A 16,807-nucleotide genomic window follows, 5' to 3' on the forward strand; every position below is an offset into this window, starting at 1 on the left:
AGCAAATGAATTGCTGTATACCCGGTATAGAATGAAAACGCACTCAGGGTGCAGCTCATTTATTGGCTCTGGGTACCTAGGGTTCTTGATGAACCTACAAGCCCTATATATGCCCGCAACCAGAGGAGTCCAGCAGACGTAACGGTATATTGCTTTAGATTATCTGACATTGCAGGGAAAGTTACAGAGTAAAACGTAGAGAAAAATTGATGTTTTTTCACCTCAATTTCAATATTTGTATTTTTCAGTTGTTATTTTCTGTAGGAAACCCTTGTAGCATCTACACAAATGACCCCTTGCTGAATTCAGAATTGTGTCTACTTTTCAGAAATGTTTAGGTTTCTGGGATCCAGCATTGGTTTCATGCCCATTTCTGTCACTGACTGGAAGGAGGCTGAAAGCACCAAAAATTGCAAAAATGGGGTATGTCCCAGTAAAATGCCAAAATTGTGTTGAAAAATTGGGTTTTCTGATTCAAGTCTGCCTGTTCCTGAAAGCTGGGAAGCTGCTGAGTTTGGCACCGCAAACCCTTTGTTGATGCCATTTTCAGGGGAAAAACCACAAGCCTTCTTCTGAAGCCACTTTTTCCCATTTTGTTTGAAAAAAACAAACTTTTCACTGTATTTTGGCTAATTTCTTGGCCTCCTTCAGGGGAACCCACAAAGTCTGGGTACCTCTAGAATCCCTAGGATGTTGGAAAAAAAAGGACGCAAATTTGGCTTGGTTAGCTTATGTGGACAAAAAGTTATGAGGGCCTAAGCACGAACTACCCCAAATAGGCAAAAAAAGGCCTGGCAAAGGAGGGGGGAAAAGGACTGGCAGGAAAGGGGTTAAACTAAACTATTTTTCCAACGTGTAATGCAGTTTTCCTGAAAGACCCGAAGCTGTACTTTTCCAGAAGTTGTGTGTGTAGCTGTAGTAAATTCTCTCTTATGAGAACCGACTTGTACAAGGAGACATTCTTGCTGAATGCAACAGTGTAATTCTTACCAGGTGCAAGGTTACTGGATAGGAGAAAACAATGGAGAAACTGACTGGAGCGCAAAGTGTAACTTTTCTTACCTGACATTCCAACCGATTAAGACGTCAATAACATGGACCAATCCTCGACATGAGAACTGTGGTTTGTGGAAAATTCTGGCGAAATGCGTGAAGAAATATTGGACAGAGATAACGATGCACCAATTATTATCCAATTAGGAGTTAAGGTCTAATTAGGCAGTTATGATTTAACAGAGGGACCCAAGGAGAAACTCGTGCAGAGGCGCAGAAACTGAGACTCCACTTACCTTACAAAGACTAACTCTTTTGCTTTGTCTTATTACTTCAAACCATCTGCTACCCGTCCTTACCGGATACTTCTGCTCCATATGAGGGAAGATCCTATTCTTAGCTATGCTATATCGAGACTTTGCCCCATCCTATCTCTGCTGAGGGTGAATCGACTGATGTCCTGAGGACGAAGACTGACGCTGTTTGCTGATCTTTTGGATTGGTAATTATCTGATGCAAAATTGTAATTGTCTGTTTGCCTTTTCTTTCTAGGTACCAACTGCTATTTTGTTAGAGGCCATAGTTTAGATGTTTTCAAAATTTGTGTTTGCTAAAATGTTTTGCATGAAGCCCAACATGCTAATGCTAATCTGTGGTTAGATAAGGTGTTCACAAATAGACAAATGAGTTCTTGCTTTGTTGAATCATGTATTACTGAGACTTTGCTAAGTTGCTTCTTATTAATGACGTGTTAATACTGAATGAATATTCTCTATGCATTGATAAATTGCGTTCTAATTGCAAATCTGAAGAATTACTAATGAGATGAATTGCTAATGAGATTAACAGAAATGACATTAGATTGTAACTAATAGGGACATAAATATCCTAACACTTAACTAAATTGGTGTGGTTATTCATGACTAGGTCATGGTGTGTTCAACTTATTGATTCTCACTGAATGTTACCAAGTGGGTTGCTATTTAGTTATTGAAATTGATTGGGTTTATTGATCTATTGATTTATGATGCCAAAAATGGGAATGGGAAGTCCCCAAACGTGGTCCAAAGGTTCGTCGACCTAGACGCATCTCTTGTAAGTTTACTTATCAAGGTTCTGACGCGCTATCAGTGGGACAGCCTACCTATGGGCAGAGAAATGATTTATCTTGAAAGCAGAGCCTTCCGAAGCCGCAGGTACGCGCACATGCTTAAACCGCACTCAAGTTGCCTCCTCATCACTCGTGTGTTGTGCCACTTTCCAGTCTTGTGACTATACTGGCCTGAGTTCCCTTGCCTGCCCTCACACCGTCAGCTCATTTTTTTTTTTTTTTTTAAAGACGTTTTTTATTGAGTCAAGTACAAGAACATTAACTTAACATTGCCAGGACAGAGATATGCAGTTGTGAATATATACGCATAAGGAATATTGTACTTATAAATGCATATTAAACATGTACATGAGTTAGGCATATACAGCAATACAGTATCAAAGACTCCAAGTTTGAATAAAGAAAGAGAGAGGGAGAGGGAGAAGAGCTATAGGGATAGAAAAGGGAATCAAGTAATAGCCATGTGGAGAGAGAGGTAATAGACATTCGTTACAGCAAATGTAACATGAAATAAGTATATATAAGAAGAAAAACAGGAAATATATTGACATTTTTTTTAAAAGGAGGCGAAAAATCCATTTCCTTCGCAGTGCGTGAGAGATAGTTACTTAATGGCAACCATAGCTGATGACGTTTGAAGAAAGTTCCTGTTGAATCAAGCTTGTAGCTGTCAAGTCTATGATGATAACATACAGAATTCCACCACTGTGAGAGTAATGTTCTCCGAAGATTTCCAGTTAGAAGTAATAATAGAGATTGCAATAGAAAGCAAAAGGTCCACCAATTTTCCAAGAGGCCTGAATGAACTCCAGATATTGTGTATGCCACCCAAAAACAGTAATTCATATGACATTGGTAAGGAGATCTGAGCTATTGCTGAAATGCGGGAACATATTTAGGACCAAAAAGTAGATAGGGATGGACAGGAAAAAAATACGTGAAAGTCAGTACCCTGCTGAGTGTGGCAGCGCCAACAATTGTCATTTTGTGCAAGTTTGAGTTTATAAAGGCGTACAGGAGTGTAGAAAAGTCTATTATAAAAAAAATATAGGGTCTGTGTGAGGCTTGCAGTGCGTGCAGTGGAATGTATCTTATACCATATTCTATCCCATAAAGAAGTTGGCCAAACATCACCAAGATCTGATTCCCACAATGTCTCAATAGGTGATTTGAGTCTAGGTGAAACAGACATTCTTAAAAGTTTATAAATTCCAGCTGCCCTAGGATAATTAGAAGTTACAATCAGGTGTGGAGATGATGCAAGAGAAGAATGATTATGATGTATAATTTTATTGAGGGCCTCTTGGACTAGAGTAGAAAGAATGATACATTGGGATTTCATGCGAATAGGGAGATTATAAATTGCTGAGAGAGTAGTAAAAGGGATGATAGAGTCTTTATGATATAATTGGGAAATTAGAATACCTTTAGTCATCCAAGCCTTCCAACACAAGGTTTTACCTTGTTTCCTAAGCGAACTATTGTGCCAAAATCGGACTGTTAAATTGATTAATGGGGGTAAGATGCGAAATAAAAAAAGGTTTCAGTAAGTTGACTGAATGGGAGATAGTGCTGGGCAACCAGAATTTTGGGGGGGTTAGACATAAATATAATGTGTTTATGGGAACAGGGAGAAATAAATGTTTCTTCCAAAGAGAACCATAGCTTTTTAGGGGCATCATTGAGTGTAGATAAATAGGGATGTATTTGCTTAATGCCAAAAGATTTGTGATAAGTTATAAAGTCAGGGAAATTAACTCCACCTTGTACTTTAGGAAGTTTTAATTTCGAGAGAGATTCGGGATTGTTTACCGTTCCACAGGAACTTGGATAGAATTTTATCAATTGAACTAAAAAATAGTTTAGGTATCTTAATAGGAAGCGTCATAAGGAAGAAGTTAATGACAGGGAGAAGCATCATCTTAATGGTGTCCAAGCGGCCCCACCACGTGAGATATAACGGAGACCATTTCTGTGAGAGATCTACAAGCTTTGCAGATAAGATTTCTAAATTAGTCCTTAATGTATCCTTGAGTAGTGCAGTACCATACCCCCAGGCATTTAATCTTAGAAGAATTCCAAGATAATCCTGCATCAAGGAATACAGAGCCAGTGCAGTGAGCATTAAGTGGTAAGACCACTGTTTTGTCTAAATTAAGTTTATAGCCAGATACATCAGAATATAAGTTGAGCTCATGCAGGAAGAGAAGTGTCAAGGTGAGACATGAACAAAAGAATATCATCAGCATATGCCATAAATTTGATGTGTGCATTATTAATTTGAAACCCCGTAAATTGTTCAGACGTTTTTAATTGGTATAGAAAAGGTTCGAGAGCCAAAATAAATAGTAAAGGAGATAATGGGCATCCCTGACGAGTACCCCTTTTAAGAGGGGAAAAAAGGAGATCGGATACCATTTGTTATAACCGAGAAACATGGTGAGGAATAAAGAATGGATATAAAATGTCGGAATTTAGTACCTAGTCCATGCCATTCCAATGCTTTCGACAAGAAACCCCAGTAGACCCTATCAAAGGCCTTTTCCGCATCCAATGATAAAGCTGCCAGAGGAATCTTAAGTTTAGATGCCTTGTTAAAAAGTACGGGAATTATCTGTTACATTTCTATTAGGGATGAAACCAGATTGATGAGAATCAATAAGGGCAGGAATATATGGGAGTAAACGGAGAGCTAAAACTTTGGCATAGAGTTTACAATCAGTATTAAAGATATGGGTCTATAATTTTTACAGTCAGTCGCATCCCGATCTTTTTTGAAAATAAGACAAATCATGGCCTCCGTAAATGAGCCAGATGCAGAACCTGACATTACAAAATGATTAAGTAATTGAAAGAGTTTGGGGAAAAGAGACTTAGCAAACTGAATAAAGAATTCTACTGTGAAGCCATCTGGGCCTGGAGCCTTACCCTTGGGGAGAGATTGTAAAGCTGTATATAGTTCAGTAAGTTGTAGGGGTTGGTCTAAAGATGAGAGGTCAATCTGCAATGGGTCTCTTGGTTTGAGATTAGAGAAATATTGGTTGAGAGATTCAACTGTTGGTATGTGTTCTGGAGTGTACAGGTCCTTATAGTAAGAAGCAAAACACGATGCTATATCTTTCTCTAAAGTGTTTAACACCATTGTTATCTGTGATAGATTTAATAGTTGTTTTTTCTTTTCTTGGTTTCAAATATCGAGCTAGAAGAGAACCAGCTTTATTGTTACCACCATAATATCTGGCATTTATTTTCAGGAGGGTGCTGCATGCTTGTTCAGTGGTATATTGGTTAAACTCCATTTTAGCGGAGACTAGTGCTTCAAGATGTGATTTACTAGTTTTGTGAGTATAGTATTCATGTTCTAGGTACTTTATATTTTCAAGGATGGAAGTCTATTTTTGTTGAGCAGACTTTTTTGAGTGAGCATAACTTATGATGAAACCTGTTGAGGCGGCTTTGAATGCATCCCACACCAAATGAAATGATAGTCGATCACTATCGTTGGTGTGAAAATATTCTTCTATAAACTTACTGTAGGAATCGATAAAAGTAGCATCTGAAAGTAGAGTTATTAAACCTCCATGAAGATGTTTTAGAACCATTAAGAAAAAGATCAAGGTCAGTAATCACAGGTGTGTGATCTGAGATCAAAATAGCACCGATTTCAGAGTTGACCATATGTTGCAATAAACCTTTACTCAGAAAGATATGATCAAGCCTGGAATGGTGGGTAGGAGAATAAAAAGTATTCCAAGAGGTCGGGATTGCATACTCTCCAGGAATCAGAGAGAGAATGCTGTAAAATAAAGTTTTAAAAAGCTTTGTGGGAGGCATGTGGAATGAAACGTGACTTGGAACGTCTGTACAAAAATGGATCGAGAATTTGGTTGCAGTCACCACCTATTAGTAAATTGTTTGAGGAATGTTCAGAGACAATATGTGAAAGATTCTTCCAAAAACTTGGATCTGGATGTGTGGGGCCGTATATATTTAGGATAGTAAGAGAAATATTGTCAATTGTAAATGTAACAAGTACCCAGCGACCTTCTGTATCTTGATGCTGTGAAATTATGGTAGGTTTGAGAGATTTATGACAGAGTATAACTACCCCATTTTTGTTTGTGATGGAAGGGGAGAAAAAAATGTCCCCCACCCATTGTTTAAGCTTAACTGCCTCAGAGTTGAGGTGAGTCTCTTGCAACAAAGCAATGTGGCATTTCAAACGAGCTAGGTGAGATAAGACACGCTGACGTTTAATGGGGTGTTTAAGCCCCTTAACATTCCAAGTAACAGTTCTAAGTTGCATAACAAGAAGTATTAATAAACAACTGCTGTAACAAGGAAAAAACTAGGCATATCAAATTTGCAAAAGCAAAGAAATGGGAAAGAAACAAGATAGTAAAGAAAAAGAAAAGGAGGAAGATGACTTCCAGAAGTTGTATGTACATGGATGTGGCAATACAGGGACTAAAGTCCACGAAAGCTAAAGAAAACAAGATAGAAAGTGAATACCCTGAAAGGTAGAGGGACAGCGGAGAACCTGAAAAGACAGGCAAGAGTGGCTTCAGCACAAGAAAAGTGATATTAGATATTAAAACATATGAATGCGAGTTTCATGGAAGAAAAACAAAAAACATACAAACGAAAAATGTACCATTCAGGAGACCAAATAACGTAATAACTACATTAAAGGACTGTGACATGAAAAACAATAAAAATCAAAGCTTACCAGTGGAACGTGTAGGAGAACAGTTTGGATGGTGAGAAAGGGATACGGTTGGGAAAGCAACATGAGGATTGCACAAAACACTATCGAAAAAAAATAAAATTATATATATATATATATATATATATATATATATAGAAGATGCAGAGAAGGAAAACCATGGCTATAAATATTAAACATAACCATTACTATGAAACTGTCCAGAAAAGAAAAAAAAAAAGGACATTAAAGACAAATTAAATTATATCTTCAAGTAATTACAGATGCTCCTAGTTCCATTGCTTCTGTTTTGTGTTGGTTAATAAACGTTTGTAGTGCTGAAGGTTCCTCAAACGAGTAAGATTTGTCCTTGAATGTAATTTTGAAAAGGCATGGGTGAAGACCATATCGAATATTCAAGGATTTGAGTTGTGGACGTAAGTCCAAAAACTGATTGCGACATGCAGCTGTAGCAGGAGAGAAGTCTATAGTGAAAAACACTTTGACCCGACCATAGCAAAGAGCCCATCTTTTTGGCTTCCGAGAGTATTTGCATCAAGTCAGTAAATTGGAGACAGAGAATAATAATTCCTCTAGGATGTGCACGAGGGCCAGTTGAAGTCTGTGGACCTAAACGATGTGCCTGTTGGATAGAGAGGGGAGAGGTAGGAGGCAAGCAAAGAATTGAAGGTATTGCTTTTTGAAGGAATGCAATCATGTTAGAGCCTTCAGAACCTTCTGGAATCCCAAAAAGGCAAAGATTATTTCTCCCATTTCTGTTTTCTAAGTTTTCAGTAAGCCTTTTAAGTTGAGCTATATCTTTAGAGATCTGAGGATTGACAGTGCTGCAATCTTCAAGGTCACGGACTCTGTTCCAGAGCACAAATTTGTTGTTTGTATTGGGACCATTGCTCCTCAATACGTTGCAAAGAGGCATTCGTGTCCATCATAAAGGGCTTTAGTGCACGCAATTCCTCCATGACATCATCTAGAGTAATATGTGTAGGTGATTTTGAGGGAGAATCAAGGTCTTTTTTTGGGCGCTTGACGGAGGAGGTGTTAGATGTTTTTTTCGCAATTGCGCCAGCAGCATGAGATGATGAGGCGCTGTCCTTTAAAAAGACCGCAGCACTATCCATTGTTAAAGCTGATGGGAGAGAAGATTTAGTTATATGTGTGCGCACCACTCGAAGAGGATTATTAGACTTGGAGAAAGATGATGACTGGCAATTCTGAGAATTATGTGGTCCCGCCCTAAAAGCCAGCAGCAATTTGGTAATAGGAAGCCAGCAATGTGAGGTGTTGATGAAATTATATTAGGACCAGAAGCTGCTGCCGGAATTTTCCAACAGAGCAAAATATAATAAATATACATAAATAGAAAATCCTAAATTATTCTCTCATAACAGGCATGACAGAATACCACAAGAGCAAAGCACTTTACTGCACATCGTCAAACAATTGGTGACTAGTTTTAAGGGAACCTTCTGAAAAGGAAAAAATCCCCTCCGTCAAAGGAAAGCATTTACCATGTTATGAAGAGCAATTTGAAAGAGCTCCTTGACAAGAGCTGTCAGTGACTACTGAAAGTTGAAAACCTCCGATTAATTTGTGTTTGAAGAGAGGTCAAGAGTTCAGCTGGCTGTCAGAAGGTAATAAATATTCCATTGCAGAGGAAACTAGATTTGTAGAATCACATCCAGGCATGCAGTTAAACGTCAAATAGAATCATCTCTGTGAAAGTTTAGGTTTGTGCAGAGGCTTACAGAGTGAAACGCAAATTACGCAGATAAATAATTACCTCAGGCCCTCACATGAAGTCTTTGAAATGACTTCAAAACTTGAGGTCTCTGTAAGATAAAGGCATATTTATGCAGCAGCAGTGCTCCGGTGCTCAAAAATGCTGAAGAAATTAATCATTTTGATGTGAAAACATCTCCTTCTTTCCAGGAAGTGCGGAAGCCACACGGAGCTCAAGAGCAGCGGCCATCTTGCGTGACCTCTAGCCACAGCCCCCCCCCACCGTCAGCTCATTCTTGTGTGGCAGACAGTAGTCATTTTTGGCCTGTGTGCTCTTGCTTTCCAGGTGTCTTCTTGCTCATGTGCCATTTCCTGTTTCCTAGCTGTTCCATCTTTGTCATGTGCTAACCTTCCTTGCCTTACTTCGCCTTCGTCTTGCTTCACTTTGCAATGGTGCCCTACTTTAGCAGCCACTGAGCCTCTTACTTGGCTGCAAACCAAAACTCCTTGCACTTAGACCCCTCACTGGGCACCTCTAGGACCTTCACTGGAATTGAACCCAGGGTCGTAAGTAGCCTGCCAGTAAGGACACTGTTTTGAGGAGGGGAGGATAGTGGAGTACTGCATGAATGACTGAATCAGCAGGGACTCACCGTTTGTCATATTAGGTGAGTCAGGAAGAGGCACTTCGATTTCATTCCAAGCAGGCGATCGAGGCACTGACATTGTCATGTGTCACTGCTGTGACACTTCGGTTCCACTTAAACATCTAAGCTACAAGCTTTCCTGACTTCTCTCAGTTTTCATAAATCACCTAAAGTGACTAATGAAGGGGGCTGTAACTCCAGAGCCACCTCACGATTTATACCCCAGAACTGCCACGGTTCAGTACATTTGTGACCTAGCAGGCCCAATGGTGCATGAGAACCAGACACACTGGGCCTTAACCAGGACTTCTCATCTCTGAAGGTTTTGAGGCCTCACCCTAGACTTGGCTCTCAGGAAGCAGCTTGACTTAATAGCTGCAGCAGCCACAGCTAGCCCTAAAAGCATCCTCTCGTCATTATGCCCTCTCCACTGGCCTGCCATGCCAGACTTACTAGTAACAAAGGGACATCACTGCTAGGTCGGCACACACCACACATGAACCAGAGGACTTGGCCCAGTCATGACAGACAGTATTATCACTCAAACACGAAATACATCATTCCAGTATGGACTGTTTAGAGATGGGAGGGTTGGTGCTACAATTTTACAGTACATAGCCTATCATCAGTATGTGTTTGTCCATAAATCACTGTACTGTATAATGAATGTGTGCTCAAATCCAAAGTAGTTTTAAAACATAATTTAAGGCGCTATTCATGTATTGTTTTGGTATAGGACTAACCCTTCCCCTATGAGACCTAAAATGTTTTGTGGTTTTTATAGTGATGCACAACCCCAGTAGAACAATTCTCTATTCTACAATGTTGGCATTTTGGATAGTTGTGTATCCCACGTTAGGTGTTCTCATGTAGGCTGTCGTTTTCCACAATCCCTTTTCATGGAAGGTTTACAGGCCCTTTCCCTTTTTGTTAGATGATGTCATGCACTGAATAATGAGAAAGTGATATATGCTGTAGAGGGGGCTATTCGTGTGTATGATTCTAGGTCCATCAAATGCCCACTTGTTAATAGCTTCAAATGCAGGCTTTTCAGCTGGTGTCTTGCTTTCTTTGAGAGAAGACCGGATTTTCACGTATTACCTGAAGGTGGCGGGGTCTGCGGTGGTAGATTGGTAGGACTGCTTACACTACCTCAAATGTGCATCCTTTCACAGGTTACTTGTCATCATAATTATTATCAATTAAAAGGTACTCTAAAAGCGTGAGCAATGACTCTGCAGTGACAGTCTAATTTTTCACGAAAAGAAAGGTTAGCTAATGAATGTAGTTGCTATTTTTAATATTGCCCCGGGGCCTCAACCTCATGGAACACAGGGTAATTTCGCCTTCTTCCTATTAAAGTACTAGTGAATCAGAAGTCCCATTCCAGATTACAGTACTATTTCATAACATTTTGTGCAAAGCCGATTTAATTTTGGTGCGGTTTTCGCTTTCCACATTAATTATTTACATCAATTATCCAATTTGATGAACCTCACTGAATTCACTTCAGAGGGATGATACGCTGAGCCACCTACAAATGGAGTTGGACTGTGACCCAACACACCCCTCTGCAGTAAGCACATTAAGGCAATGAGCTACCTTTCTGACCAGGACTAGCTTCTGCTGGTGGGGATATACTATCCCTTTGAAAAAGCCAACAGGCTAGTTTAGGCAGTGTTTTTGGGATGCAGCAGTTGGCTCTTTTGGCTCATTTTATTTGGGCCCTCTATACTGGGTCTGCATTTCTCAGAATGCACAACATTTATCAAAATTAACAGGCCAATTAAGTAACATGAAGGGGGATTTTTTTTTTGGTTTTCTTTTAATATTTTGACGTATGCTGCAAAATACCAATTTGGATACCATTAATATTTATGTTGTAAAATCCACCATTTCCATTATTTGTGTACAACTTTTTTTTTGTTTTTTTTGCAGAGGTGAACAATGACACTGCTTTCTTTTCAGGCTCTCTGTACTCGCCCCTGCATTATACTAGTGTATCATTCTCCCACACCACCACTCAATAGCCACCAGCCGCCATTAACAGCCATGTTTATCACCAAGATTACTCAAGTAGAAGCCCTCCCAGAGCACTTTGAAGCACACTGCTCATTCTTTATGAAAACCCAGTGTGCTGGTTCCAGATGACAACTTTGTAAGCACAGAAGGTGTAGCAATTTTCACCAGGTAAGAGAGCACTGTGTCAGCTCGGCGCTCGCAATAATCCAAGATCACATCAGTCAGTAATCAAAAATCCAGATGAAAGACCTGGAAGTCTCACTGGCCTTCTTATGAGCTCCTCCTGGGCACGCAATCCAGTTTTCTTATGGAAATTACATTTTATGCTTAGCAACGCCAAAATAAGCACATCTGACCCATTTCCGATTTGTGTCTTAAGGGTTGAAACGTCGACAAAAATGATCAATGTGGATTACTGCATAAATAATATAGTGACTTCAAGACTCCTGGATTGAAGGAATCCTTTTGCAGTTCATGGTTTGTCTTTTTAACCACATTTTTGTATATATTGTACATAACACTAGCACTATCACAATCACAATATTCACTTTCACAGTGTTATTTTTAGAGCACCTAGAAATTATTTTCAAGTTTATCTATAATACAAGGTATATTGGATGTTATAAAGAAATAAAATGCATAGCAGCTTCAAATAAGATATTGAATAGAATCAATTTGTTTACTGTGGGAGTCTAGGCTTATACTTCCCCCTTCTTGGCCAAAATTTGTACTTACCACTTTTAGAAAGTGAGTATTTATATGCACTTAAATCTTTGTTCCCTACAATCCACGTCTGGCTGGTTTTAGTTGACAGCTCCTTGTGCATGCACTCACACACCCCAAACACAGGATACTCAGCCTCACTTGCATACATCTGCATTTTGAATGGGTCTTCCTGGGCATGGAGGGTGGAGGGACTGCTCCGACACAAAGGACTGCCACACCCCCTACTGGGACCCTGGCAGACAGGATTGAACTGAAAGGGGACCTGGTGCACTTCTAAGCCACTCTGAAGTCTCCCCCACTTCAAAGGCACATTTGGGTATAAAAACAGGGCCTCTGTCCTTACCAACTCAGACACTTCCTGTAGAAGAGAACTGGAACCAGAACCTGCATCCTGCCAAGAAGACCTGCCTGGCTACTCAAAGGACTCACCTGCCTGCTTTCTGTGAAGGACTGCTGCCTTGCTGTTGCCCTGCTGCCTTGCTGCTCTCTGGCTGTGGTGAAGTGCTCTCCAAGGGCTTGGATAGAGCTTGCCTCCTGTTCCCTGAAGTCTCAGGACCAAAAAGACTCTCTACAAGGACGACTCCTTGTGCGGCGAAATCCGATGTACAGCCTGCATCGCAGTGAAAATTTCACTACATGCCCAACTGGAATGACGCAGCCCGACTTTGCAACAAGAAGATTGACGCAGCACCATCGCAGTGACCAGAACTTCAACGCGCGGCCTCACTGGATCGACGCATAGCTGAGCTGTAACAATGCAGCCTGACTTCCAGAGAGGAATCGACACAGCGCCTGCCGTGTGGTAGAAAATTTGATGCAACACCTACCGGATCGACGCAGCTCCTGTGACTTCATCCTAGCAGCGCCGGAAAAGCACACATCATCCCCCGGGCATCTGAAAACCCCGCAACCCGAAGAGGATCCACGACCGAGCGCCAGAAATAGATGCACAGCTGTCCCTGCGTGAAAACTAAATGATGCATCACCGTGTGCAGCCCAAGAAATCGACGCACACCCCTTTGTTTCCACGTATCTCCTCCTCTGCAGCCCTTTGCAGATATCTTTCAAGCAAACCAGGTACTTTGTGCTTGAAAGAGACTGTTTGCTTTTAAAAGACTTTAGACACTTTATATACTTTTCAGTGATATTTCTACATTTACTTAGTTGCATCTTTGATCGTTTTGACCTGCATTTATCCAGATAAATATTATATATTCTTCTAAACACTGTGTGGTGTATTTTTGTGGTGCTATGTGGTGGTATTGTATGATTTATTGCACAAATACTTTACACATTGCCTTCTAAGTTAAGCCTGACTGCTCAGTGACAAGCTACAGGAGGGTGGGCACAGGATAATTTGGATTGTGTGTGACAGCCTGTCTAGAGTGAGGGTCCTCGCTTGGACAGGGGGTAACCTGACTGCCAACCAAAGACCCCATTTCTAACAGTCATCTTTTGGATGTGGCAATAAAGTTGCAGGATTTGTTTTATTGCAATATTTGGTGTTGTGAGCATAATTAATTTGAATTTAATCAACCTCGCATTAGTAAGATGTGGAGTTCTTGTTTGAGGTGATAAGGGGCCTCTTGAATCGAGCACTTAGGCAAAATATATACCCATAAAAACTAAATCGCTCTGATTAATTGCAATAGACAGAGTTCCCATGGATCTCAGGCAGAGCTGTGGTAAATGGATCTAGGGTTCCAAAAAATATGTAACAGATCTTTTTCCATTGCCAAGAACATAAAGTGAGCACCCTTCTTTTTCATGATAAAACAAATAAAACTTTCATAATCTGCCATTTTAGAGCAGGTCTCCGCTCCAAGGTGGTTTGCATACATTCTTCATCCCAAGGTTCTGGGTCAACTATCACTAGGAGTCAATCTTGGTTACAGCTTTGCAATTAAGGAAAATCTGGAACTCTACCAACAGTAGCCAACAGAAAAAGCCCCTCACATGGTGACAGGATGAGATGATCCCTTCATGTTTGGTGTCTCTGGAATCACAATTTAAAATACTAACCCTAATGAAGTCAGATTTTTTAAACTGCAATTCTTACAACGCAACTTATAGAAAGTCAGCAATTTCTTTTATTATCCATTTGTTGCCTGCAGCTTGTCTTTGGTCACATGCCTGGGTGCAGTTGGGCTTTGTATATTCTTCCTAGACACCCAGGCATAATGGGAGCTATGGTGTGACCGGATAGGCCATACCTGGCAGCATGGGAGGGAGGAGTTTGGGCCAGCCTCACACCTGAATAGGCTGGGTCCTGTATCCACACAAAGGGCTGCATACCCCTGTAGTTAGTCTGGGGCAATGGCCAGGAAGGTAGGGCATCTATGCACTTCACTAGCATACCTCTAGAAGCTTTTCACCCACTTCAAAGGCATTTCTGTGTATAAAAGAAGGACCTCAGGCACCACCACTTCAGTACACTTCTGGACCTGTGGATCCCCGCTGGTAAAAACTGCTGTGCAGGTTAAGGACTGCCACTCTGCTGAATTGCATTCTGCTGGACTTCTGTTTTGCTGACCTACCACCCTCCTACCTTGGTTAAGTACTTTAACTGCATCTCTTGAACCTAGAAACCAGTGACTCCAACTGCTAGTTGACTGATCACCTGATTTGAAGACTTTGGGACATGACAGGCTTCCGACAAACTTGCTCCAGCACCTGGACACTGCCATCTTTATGTCTACCCAGCCAGGTGGTGCCAACTCATTCCTGGACCCCTGGAAGTGGTCCTAGGATGCTCTGTTAACACATCTGTGGAACCAGCGAAACAAAAGCCTCTCCTCTGCTGCAAGGCACAAACCAAAGCAGAACAGAAATCGTAAACTGCACTAGTCACAGACTTATTAGCACCATAGCCTCCATTGCCTTCAGAAGCAATACTGCGCAATGCATCCTTGTCACAGATCCTCGCATCTCATCCACGGCAACCTCGACGATTATGCCAGACTCCACATTACCGCTCTTAGGAACCTATGCATTGTCTCAACTGAACAATTAATCCCAGACTCCGGACTTTGCATGCAGGCCCTCCTCAACAGGATCCTCTACGTCAATGCAAAAGGACCTTTCACCACAGACTCGCTACATCCTGGAACAGATGAACTGCTTTGGCTGTGTGATGAAGCACCAAAGTGGATCTTCACAATGCTCCCCAATCCAGGATTAAGGGACTCTGCTACATATACCCAATTAGGCCAGCTGAACAGAGCCATGCTCCATTACAATCAACCTGAATTTGTGACTGTCCTGGTTTGGCATGACCACATGTTAGACCGGTCAGCCTTAGTGTGGCCTTCCCCAAACTTTTTGCCTGCTTGCCTCCAATTTTGCTATTAGTTTTTGCTGGCCTTAGGACTGTGCACTTAATCATTGCTGCTAAAATGCTTGCGCTCAATCCATTAAACATTGTTTGACTGGTATATACCAAAGTAGCAAATTTTATTTACTTTCAAGTCCCAAGTAAAGTGCACTGTATGTGGCCCAGGGCCTGTAAATTAAAAAATAAAATGCTACTAGTATGCCTGCAGCACTAGTTGTTCCACCTGCTTAAGTAGCCCTTTAAATAGGTCTGAGGCCTGCCACTGTAACCCAAATACAGTGCAACACTGCCATGTCAACTGGGCATTTAAAACCCACTGCCAAGCCTTAAACTCCCCTTTTATTATACGTCCACCTAAGGGAGGCCCTAGGCAGGACATGGGGCAGGGTGCTATTTAATTAAGAGGAAAGAGATGTACCTTTCAGTTTTACATGTCCTGGTAATGAAAAGCTCCCAAATTCATTTTCTTACTACTGTGAAACCTACCCCTCTGATAGGGGATTCATTGGGGATTCCTTATTACATTCAATAAGCTGTAATTCCTAATTGAGAAGCGGATGATAGGTCATGTTTATTTCTTATGGAATTATAACAACATCTCTTTAATGGCAAAGTCTGAGTTTTGAAAATGCCACTTTTAGAAAAATGTCCTTTTCCTGCTCTTAGCCCCCCTGTGCCTGCAGCCAAGAAAAGATCATTTGTCTGGGGTGGGTGAGAGATGGGCTTTGTGTTTTCCTTCTAGACAGCCACACACAATGGGAGCTTAGGTGTGGCTTGATGGGCCCTAGTGGGCCACCCTGACAGGATGGGCAGGAGGAGCGGACCATAGTCTCTTGCTTATACCTCAATAGGCTGTGTCCTGTCTCCACTCAAAGTCCTGCATGCCCCCTGTGGTGTGTATGGAGCCCGGGCAAGAAGGGAGGACCTCTGTGCACTTCAAAAACGTATTTGAAGTCTCACCTACTTCAAAGGCCCCACTAGGTATAAGAACTGAACCTCAAGCCCTACCATTTCAGTACACTTCTGCACCTCTGGATACACCGCAAAGAAGGACTGCTGTGCTGCTACAAGCACTCCTGACTGCTGGTCTGATACTCTGGAAGAACTGCTGCCTGGCTGCGCTGACCTGCTGTCTACTGCCCTCCTTACCTGCGTGAGAAGAACTAGACATCCATCTCTCCAACCCAGAACCCAGAGTGACTTAAAGGGCCAGCAGCTGACTGGTCTCCTGATCTGAAGTCTTAGGGTCATAAGACTTTCAACCAACTCAACTTTGCTCTGCCAGCTATGAGCCTGGCCTCTCAAGTGGTGTCACCCCAGTCTTAGGTCCCTAGAGGTAGAGCTTCAGGTGCTGCTTTAGCATAAACACTGCATCTTTGCTGTTGGGTAGAATGAACTGGTACATCACACTGTTGTGTGAATATAACTGGCACATCACTTTCAGAACCAGCACTACAGTGTTTCCTTCAGCACAAGGCTCCTGCTTCCTCTATGATGCTGGACTCCGCATCACAGCCAATGCACTCATT

At 41.5% G+C, this 16,807-nt stretch overlaps 1 protein-coding gene across 2 annotated transcripts in view; it reads right to left on the reverse strand.

The window, feature by feature from the left end:
* The window catches only part of OVCH1 (ovochymase 1), a 1,177,845-nt gene that overhangs the window by 1,020,209 nt on the left and 140,829 nt on the right, over positions 1 to 16,807 (reverse strand). The window lies entirely within an intron of this gene.

Source organism: Pleurodeles waltl, chromosome 4_1 (genome assembly GCF_031143425.1).
Source record: "Pleurodeles waltl isolate 20211129_DDA chromosome 4_1, aPleWal1.hap1.20221129, whole genome shotgun sequence".
NCBI classification, from domain to species: Eukaryota; Metazoa; Chordata; class Amphibia; order Caudata; family Salamandridae; genus Pleurodeles; species Pleurodeles waltl.